At 43.3% G+C, this 10,003-nt stretch overlaps 1 protein-coding gene across 1 annotated transcript in view; it reads right to left on the minus strand.

Annotated features, from left to right (window-relative positions):
• CUEDC1 (CUE domain containing 1) overlaps positions 1-10,003 on the minus strand; it is a 304,599-nt gene that overhangs the window by 270,472 nt on the left and 24,124 nt on the right. The window lies entirely within an intron of this gene.

Here is a 10,003-nt window from a genome sequence, read left to right on the forward strand (position 1 = left end):
TGAATGCACAATTGAATTTGAAGTGTAGTGGAGTTTAACATTTACCTATGGAGTAGGGAGTCAGAACTCACTTTCCTGAAGAGCCCCAGTTTCACATTTCCTTTTTAAAGGCACTGTGGGAAATGAAGGGAATGGAAGCATTTTATAGATGAGTGAGAACAAGAACACAACCCCCTACATGTCTATAATTATAGAGTCACTTCATGCTGGCTGCTGCTGGCAGCCATGGTGAGGAATGTGTATTCAATTCTCCAGTTTGGGAACTGCAGGTACTACTGACTGCTTTGTGTGATTTGACATGGCTGTGAAAGGAAAAGAGAGATGAGGATAATAGAATTTCTGAGCAATGTCATTGCCAGGGAGAGGGCCTGCCCTGAAAACAAGAACCTTGAGGGCTTATCAAGACTATAAGAACCACTTCAGTGGCGTCAGAGGGGACTCTCCCTACTTTTCCATGCTCTAACTCTTGTGGGATCAGGGGCTCCATAGGGAGAAGCCCATGCAGGGGGTCTCTGGCTGGGTTAAGAATAGTGTCAATCCCGAGTCTTTCCAAGGTGAGAAGGGATAACTGAAGGCTGTAAGGTGTAGGACACTGCACAGTGGACCTGGAGAGTGAGCATCATCTACATAGAATGTGTGTGTGTGTGTTTACACCTAAGTGTACTGAAAGCAGACAGTGGGGTCCCACCACCGCTTCTTTTAAGGTCCTCACCATTTCTGGTGGATACACTCTCTTCAAGCCTGTTTTGTTTTTGTTTTTACCACCACACTGATCAACTCTGATTTCTGGTGGTGCAGGGGACTGAACTTGGGACTTTGGAACCTCAGGCATGAGAGTCTCTTTCATAACCATTATGCTATCTACCCCCACTCCTAAGCTCATTTTTTTAACTTTATTTATTATTGGATAGAGACAGAGAGAAATTGAGGAGAAGGGGAGAGAGAGAGGGAGAGAGACAGAGAGACACCTGCAGCCCTGCTTCACCGCCTGTGAAGCTTTCCCCCTGTAGGTGGAGACCAGGGGCTCGAACCCAGGTCCTCTCTCACTGTAGTGTGTGCACTTAACCTGGTGCGCCAAGACCTGCCCCCTCCCCAAGCCCGTTTTAAGACTCAGATTTTTCTGCTTCAAGTTTAGAACTAGCAAATCAGGCTATTGGCTTATGAATGGGATCCTGGTTCTGGTTTTGCCTTTAGTAAACCCACTTTTGTTGAGATAACACATGCTCCCATCCCTTATTTTGACTCACTCTTAAAACTGTATCTTCACTTGTTACCACTCCCCCCACCAAAAAAAAAAAAAGCAAAAACAATTAACACACCTTGTCTTTATAAAATTTAATTCTGATACTTTTACTTCAAAGCCCAGTTATATCCATTTTTTTCTTTTCTTTTTCTTTTTTTTCCCTACCAGAGGAGTCAGTGTCTTTGTGATCACTTTACCACTCCCAGTGACTATTTTTTTCCTTTTTCTTTTTTTAAAATGATAAAGAAAGGGAGTCGGGTGGAAGCGCAGCGGGTTAAGCACACGTGGTGCAAAGCACAAGGACCGACATAAGAATCCTGGTTCGAGGCCCCGGCTCCCCACCTGCAGGGGAGTCGCTTCACAGGTGGTGAAGCAGGTCTGCAGGTGTCTATCTTTCTCTCCCCCTCTCTGTCTTCCCCCTCCTCTCTCCATTTCTCTCTGTCCTATCCAACAATGACGACATCAATAACTACAACAATAAAAATAACAAGGGCAATAAGAGGGAATAATTAAATAAATATTAAAAATATATTTAAAAATGATAGAAAGAGGTTTGGGGGAGGTAGAGACAAGGGAGGGAGAGAGAGAGAGAGAGAGAGAGAGAGAAAGAGAGAGAGAAAATAGATACACCTGCAGTACGGCTTCACTGCTTTCCTTCTGCCAGTAAGGATGGGAAGGCTTGAACCCAGGTCCTTGTGCATGGTAAAGTGTGCACTCTACTGTGTGTAACACCACTTGACCCTTATTCCCTTACAATATTACACAGCTCTTCCAGAGGTGAAGAATGCAGATTCTCTGATTATGGAAGAAGAACTGAAACCAAGTGAAATTATGTAACAACAAGTTAGCAATGTCATTTTCCGGCTCCAAGATCTTTCTTTTTATGTTTTCACTGTCTTTATTTATTGAATAGAGACAGTCAGAAATAGAGGGGGGGTTAGGAGACAGAGAGGGAGAGAGACAGACACCTGTAGTATAGTTTCATCACTTAAAAAGATTTTCCCCTGCAGGTGGGGCCTGGGGCTTGAACCTTGGTCTGTGTACACTGTAACGAGTGCACTCAATCAGCTGTGCCACCACCCACCCCTCAAGATCTTTTCTGTCTTCAGTATTTAGTTATTTTTTTGCCTCCAGGTTATCATTGGGGCTTGGTGCCTGCACTATGAATCCACTGCTCCTGGTGGCCATTTCCTCTGTTTTATTGGATAGAACAGGGAGAAATTGAGAGAGGAAGGAACATAAGGAGAGAGAAAGATAGACACCTGCAGACCTGCTTCACAGCTTGTGAAGCGACCCCTCTGCAGGTGGGGAGCTGGGGGCTCAAACTGGGATTCTTGCAAAGGTCCTTACACTTCATGCTCTGTGTACTTAACCTGGTGTGCCACCGTCTGACCCCCATTTTCAGTTTTATTTTATTATTTTTTCCAGGTACATTGTTTCGGGGTGTCTCTCTCCCTCTCCGGCGGGGTGGTCTCCAGGGGAAAGGTAAGGGGCTGGTTCTTTCTCGCTCACGACAGGGGTGACACGAAGTAAAAGACACCAGGGGACTCTTAGCGTGCCTAGAATCTGAGTCCTAGAGTCCCAGAATCCTAGAGTCCCAGAATCCTAGAGTCCACTTATTAGCAAAATTGACATGAGTTAAATAGCAAAGCAATGGAGGTAATTATTGTTGAAATATGACAGAAATTACAGGTTTCTTAACAGTCAGCATGCCCCTAAGGTAGGAGGCTGATATGACAGGAATTGATGAGATACAATACAGTTATTCTCCATGACACAAGCAACTTAATTATCCAAAGGTATTTGAGAGAAGCATAGGGGTTAAACTCGTAGGGTGAGACAGAGAGAAGATGAATATCAAAATGCCATATAGTTTGGAATTTCTCTTGTCTGGGGTCTGAGGTGTGTGATGAAGTATATGATAAGGTGTGTTCTTCTGTGATCAGAAGGTGACTTTGAATGAGTGAATCTGCGGCCATGTGGCCTGCAGTTAATGGAGGGAAGTACTGGGGTATCTGTGGGCCTGAGAGTCAAGAAGGAAAGAACCAAGTCTGAGTTTCCCCCCTTATGCTCACCTCGGTTGAGAGAGACTTACCAAGAGGTTATCTTCTCAGACCTCCATCCAAAGATGGGGGTGGTTCTCCCTAAGCTCAATGAGGCTTACACATGTTCCCAACAACATTGAACTTTTTATTAGAGAGCATTATGTTAGGGAATGAGAGAAAGAGAGAGTGAGAAAGAGAAAGAGTAAAAAGACACTTACGTTGGTCACATGATGGATGACCCACCCGGAAAGAGAGACTTTTTGTCAATCTGAGGTTCTCACCCTTCCATCTCCTTCACCTCTTGTCTCTCTAAAGGAAATGACTGCAGGTGACCACACTTTCTTAGTACATTATCAGTTCCTTGGCACGTGCACTCATCGATTCACCTGATGCTGGGTAAATAGCAACTACAAATAGGTATCCTCCTTACCCTGTCTGATCCTCATTCCCCCATTCCTACCTATTCCACTCCACCCACATCCACACCCTAAAAGAAGCTCATCTTCAGTAAGAATCCTTAATATAGGGGGCTGGTCGGTAGCACAGCAGGTTAAGCACCCATGGCACGAAGTGCAAGGACTGGTGTAGGATCCCGGTTCAAGCCCCTGGCTCCCCACCTGCAGGGGGGGTCGCCTCACAGGTGGTAAAGCAGGTCTGCAGGTGTTTATCTTTCTCTTCCTCTCTCTGTCTTCCCCTCCACTCTCCATTTCTCTCTGTCCTTTCCAACAATAGCAGCGATGGCAACAATAACAATAACAACAACAACAAGGGCAACAAAAATGGGAAAAATGGCCTCCAGGAGCAGTGAATTCATATTTCAGGCAACAAGCCCCAGCGATAACCCTGGAAGCAAAATAAATAAATCAAAATCTCTTTTAAAAAAAGGATCCTTAACATAGCTCTTAATATAGCTCTTTATGGAGTAGCCTGTGAGGTAATGCATTGTATCTTTATGCATTGGACTCTCAAGCATGAGACGCTGAGTTCAGTCCCCTGCAATTTATGTGCCAGATGTTCTAGTTCTCTATCATAAATATTTGACAAATAACAAAAAAAAAGAACACCAAAAACAAACTGGTAAATAATAACAACAAAAAGTTATTTCTGGAACTGCTAAAGTTTAAGGCAGACATTTAATTTTTAAAAATATTTATTTATTTATTCCCCTTTATTGCCCTTGTTGTTTTATTATTTTAAAAATATTTTTATTTATTTATTATTAGATAGAGACAGAGAGAAATTGAGAGGGGAGGGAGAGACAGAGAGGGGAAGACAGAGAGATACCTGCAGTCCTGCCTCAGTACTTGTGAAGCTTTTACCCTGCAGGTGGGGACCAGAGGCTTGAACCTGGGTCCTTGCATACTGTAATGTATGCACTTAACCAGGTGTGCCATCGCCTGGCCCCTATTGTTGTAGTTATTATTGTTGTTGTTATTGATGTCATCATCGTTGTTGGATAGGACAGAGGGAAGTGGAGAGAGGAGGGGAAGACAGAGAGGGGGAGAGAAAGACAGACACCTGCAGACCTACTTCACCACTTGTGAAGTGACTCCCCTGCAGGTGGGGAGCCGGGAGCTTGAACCAGTATCCTTATGCTAGTCCTTGTGTTTTGCGCCACCTGCGCTTAACCCGCTGCACTACTGACTCCCAAGGCAGACCTTTTTTAAAAAATAATTTTATTATCTTTATTAATTGAATAGGGATAGTCAGAAATTGAGAGGAAGGGGGAGATAGACACTTGCAGCACTGCTTCACCACTTGTGAAGCTTTCCCCTTGCAGGTGGGGACCAGGGGCTTGAACCTGGGTCTTTATGCATTGTAACATATGCGCTCAACCAGGTTTGCCACTACCTGGTCCCAAGCCAGACATCTTTCCTAGCAGGACAGTTAATACTTTTTGCCCTTTCTGGGAAGGTTGAAGAGACAGTGATGGTCTGGGTCCACATAATTGGGCTGATGTAGGGTTGAAGATAGGACAGGAAAAGAAAGGAAGGAAGGAAGGAAGGAAGGAAGGAAGGAAGGAAGGAAGGAAGGAAGGAAGGAAGGAAGAAAAATGAAAAAGAGGCTCCTTTTGCTTCATCCCCCCCCCCCCCCACTTAGCACCTAATGATCACTAGGCTGCTATGTCTTTGAGACATAGATATAATCTTGTCTGGTCCTACTTTCTACAGAGAAAGGAGTTGGAAAGGCTGCTGGAGGGAGAGGCATTAAAGCTCAAACTCAGACTGTGTCCAGAGACTACACGTGTGGAATGACAACCCTTCAGCTTCATTACTCGGGTGAGACCTTTCCTTTCATAGTATACTCTAATTCCATCTCAGGTGGTTCACTTTCTAACAAAGTCCCAAAACCTAGATATACACCAGTTTCTGTGAGAGAGAGCATATGTTCACACGTATCCCGTAAACTACTGCAAAATATATACCTGAAAGCAGAAGTACATTAGAGTTTGCAGTGAGTATCCCCTTCACACCTCCTCTCCACTATTCCAAGCTTTGGGTCCATGATTGCTCAACAACTTGTTTGGCTTCATATGTTAACTCTCTTTTCAGTCACCAGGTTCCAGATGTCATCAGGATGCCGGCCCGGCTTCCCTGGACTGAAGACCCCACCAATGTGTCCTGGAGCTCCGCTTCCCCAGAGACACACCCTACAAGGGAAAGAGAGAGGCAGACTGGGAGTATGGACTGACCAGTCAATGCCCATGTTCAGTGGGGAAGCAATTACAGAAGCCAGACCTTCTACCTTCTGCAACCCACAATGACCCTGGGTCCATGCTCCCAGAGGGATAGAGAATGGGAAAGCTATCAGGGGAGGGGGTGGGATATGGAGAATGGGTGGTAGGAATTGTGTGGAATTGTACCCCTCCTACCCTATGGTTTTGTTAATTAATCCTTTCTTAAATAAAAAAAGAAAAGAAAAGAAAAGTGGATCATTAAGTAAATCAGGAGAGGAAAATATGTTCCAAGAATAGGAAACGGCTCAGAGGCTAGAGAGTACTTGGTACATTTATAGAATGGAAAGAAGTGAAAAGGGCTGAGACGTAGAGCATGAGGGTAGGTGCAGGGAGGAGGTGGTGAGAGGTGAGGCTGGGGCTGGATCATGGAGGGCTTGAAAACTATATTGAAGTCAATGAATTTTATTTATTTATAATTACTCTTTTTATTGATTTACTGGATAAAGATAGAAAGAAATTGAGAAGGTGGGGGAGAAATTGAGAGCAAGAGAAAAAGACATCTGCTATACTGCTTCAGCACCTGTGAAGCTTCCCCTCTGCAGGTGGGGACTGGGGACCTGAACCCAGGTCCTCGTGCACTGAAACGTGTACTCAACTGAGTGTGCCATTGCACAGTCCCCATGAATTTTATATTAATTATAATTAGCCACTGAAAACTTATAGAAAGACATCTCAAGATTTCTGGTTTAGAAAGCTCCTTTCTCTCTCCTTCCTTCCTTCTTTCTTTCCTTCCTTCCTACCTTCCTTCCTTCCTTCCTTCCTTCCCACCTTCCTTCCTTTCATTCTTTCTCTCTCTCTTTTGGTATAGAATGGTACTGTTAAATAAAGATCAATGAATGTGAACCATATAGGTAAGTTTTCCTAGGGCTATGGCCTGGGAGGTAGCACAGTGGATAAAACATTAGACTTTTTTTTTTTTTTTTTGCCTCCAGAGTTATCACTGGGGCTTGGTACCAGCACTATGAATCCACTGCTCCTGGCACCCCCCATTATTTCTTTCTCTTTTCATTTTATAGGACAGAGAGAAATTGAGAGGGGGAAAACATTAGACTCTTAAACATGAGATCAACCCCTGGCATTACATGTGCCACTAGTTCTCACTCTCTCCCCTCTCATTAGTATATAAATAAATTAAAAAAAAACTATCCTAAAAAGCTTCTGCACAGCAAAAGAAACCACCACCCAAACAAAGAGACCTCCCACAAAATGGGAAAAGATATTTTTACATGCCATACATCAGACAAGAGGCTAATAGCCAAAACATATAGAGCTCACCAAACTTAGCAACAAGAAAACAAATGACCCCATCCAAAAACAGGGAGAGGATATGAACAGAATATTAAACATATGAAAAAATGCCCCATCATTGTCAGAGAAATGCAAATAAAGACAACAATGAGCTACCACTTGACTCCTGTGAGAATGTCATACTTCAGAAAAGATAGCAGCAACAAATGCTGGAACCAAACACACCCATCCAAAAAGATTTGTGTATACCTATGTTCATAGCAGCACAATTTGTAATAGCCAAAAGCTGCAAGCAACCCAAGTGTCCAACAACAGATGAGTGGCTGAGCAAGGTGTGGCCTATATACACAGTGGAATATGGTAAATTCACCTTTTTCACCTCATCTTGGATGGAGCTTAAAAGAACCATGTTAAGTGAGATAAGTCAGAAAGAGAAAGATGAATGTGGGATGATATCACTCATAGACAGAAGTTGAAAAATAACACCAGAAGGGAAAACACTAAGCAGAACTTGGACTGGAGTTGGTGTACTGCACCAAAGTAAAAGACTCTGGGGTGGAATGGGTGGGGGGAGGGTTTAGGTCCTGGAACATGAAGGCAGAGGAGACTTAGTGGGGGTTGTATTGTTATGTGGTAATGTTATACATGTACAAACTATGTATTTTTTTTAAAGATTTTTTAAAATTTTATTTATTTATTTTTCCTTTTGTTGCCCTTGTTGTCTTTTTGTTGTTACTATAGTTGTTGTTGTTATTGATGTTGTTGTTGTTGGATAGAACAGAGAGAAATGGAGAGAGGAGGGTAAGACAGAGAGGGGAGAGAAAGATAGACACCTGCAGACCTGCTTCACCACCTGTGAAGCGACTCCCCTGCAGGTGGGGAGCCGGGGGCTCGAACTGGAATCCTTATGCTGGTCCTTGCGCTTTGCGCCACGTGCGCTTAACCCGCTGCGCTACTGGCCGACTCCCCAAACTATTGTATTTTACTGTCGACTGCAAACCATTAATTCCCAAAGAAAGAAATAATAATAAAAAAACTTTCCTACAGGGCAAGTAATGGTGCATGTGGCTGAGCACACACGTTACTGTGCACAAAGACCCATATTCAAACTCCTAGATCCCACCTGCAGGGGGTAAGCTATGTACGTGATGTAGCAGAACTGTGACTATCTCCCATTCTTTCTTCCTTCCCTCTTAATTTCTCTGTCCCATCAAGTTAAATAATAATATTTAAAAAAACCCTCTTAGGTTGGGGATATGGCGTAATGGTCATGCAAAAGACTTTCATTCCGGAGGCTCTGAGGTCCCAGGTTTCAATCCCCATCACCATCATAAACTAGAGGAGAGAAGTGCTCTGGTCTCTCTCATTAAAAATAAAATATACTGGAGTCGGGTAGTAGCGCAGCGGGTTAAATGCACGTGGCACGAAGTGCAGGGACCAGCTTAAGGATCCCGGTTCGAGCCCCGGTTCCCCACCTGCAGGGGAGTCGCTTCACAGGCGGTGAAGCAGGTCTGCAGGTGTCTATCTTTCTCTCCCCCTCTCTGTTTTCCCTTCCTCTTTCCATTTCTTTCTGTCATATCTAACAACGACGACATCAATAATAACAACAATAACTACAACAACAATAAAAACCAACAAGGGCAACAGAAGGGAAAATAAATAAATATAAAAAAGAAAAAAAAATAGGGAGTTGGGCGGTAGCACAGTGGGCTAAGCGCAGGTGGTGCAAAGCGCAAGAACCGGCACAAGGATCCCGGGTCAAGCCCTTGGCTCCCCACTTGCAGGGGAGTTGCTTCATAGTCAGTGAAGCAGGTCTGTAGGTGTCTATCTTTTTCTCCCCCTCTCTGTCTTCTCTTCCTCTCTCCATTTCTCTCTTTCCTATCCAATGACATCAATAACAACAACAATAAAACAACAAGGGCAACAAAAGGGAATAAAAAATAAATATAAAAATATATATATATACACAGGTTAGGCAGTGGTGCACCTGGTTGAGTGCACACATTACAGTGCCCAAGGACCCAGGTTCTAACCCTTGGGCCCCCACCTGTAGAGGGAAAACTTTGCAAGAGGTGAAGCAGTGCTGCAGGTGTCTATCTCACCATTCTCTTCTCAATTTCTGTGTCTACCCAATAAATTTAAAAAAATTAAAAACCTAATTATATACACACACACACACATATATATAGCACCTAGAGCCAAGAAGACAGCTTAAAACATTAGAGTATAAGACTTGCATACCTGAGGATCTAGGTTTAATCCCTAGGATCATCATATCCAAGAGCTATGCAGTACTTTGGTTGCCTTCTCTGTCACATAACAATAAACAAATCAACAAACAAAATGTTTCTAGTAGACTAATCAAAACTGTAGGAACAGGTGAAATTAATTTAAAGTAATATATTTAATCTAATATATATTAAAATAGTATTATTTAACACATAGTAGGGAAGTATTACTATTTTTTTAAAAAGTATTTTATTTATTTTCCTTTTTGGTTGCCCTTGTTTTTATCATTGTTGTGGTTATTATTATTGTTGTTATTGATGTCGTTGCCAGATCAGACAGAGAGAAATGGAGAAAGGAGGGGAAGACAGAGATGGAGAGAGAAAGACACCTGCAAACCTGCTTCACCGATTGTGAAGCGACTCCCCCCTGCAGGTGGGGAGCCGGGCACTCGAACAGGGATCCTTAAGCCCTTCTTCAAGTTTCATGCCATGTGCGCTTAAC

The sequence above is a fragment of the Erinaceus europaeus genome, chromosome 12 (genome assembly GCF_950295315.1).
Source record: "Erinaceus europaeus chromosome 12, mEriEur2.1, whole genome shotgun sequence".
NCBI classification, from domain to species: domain Eukaryota; kingdom Metazoa; phylum Chordata; class Mammalia; order Eulipotyphla; family Erinaceidae; genus Erinaceus; species Erinaceus europaeus.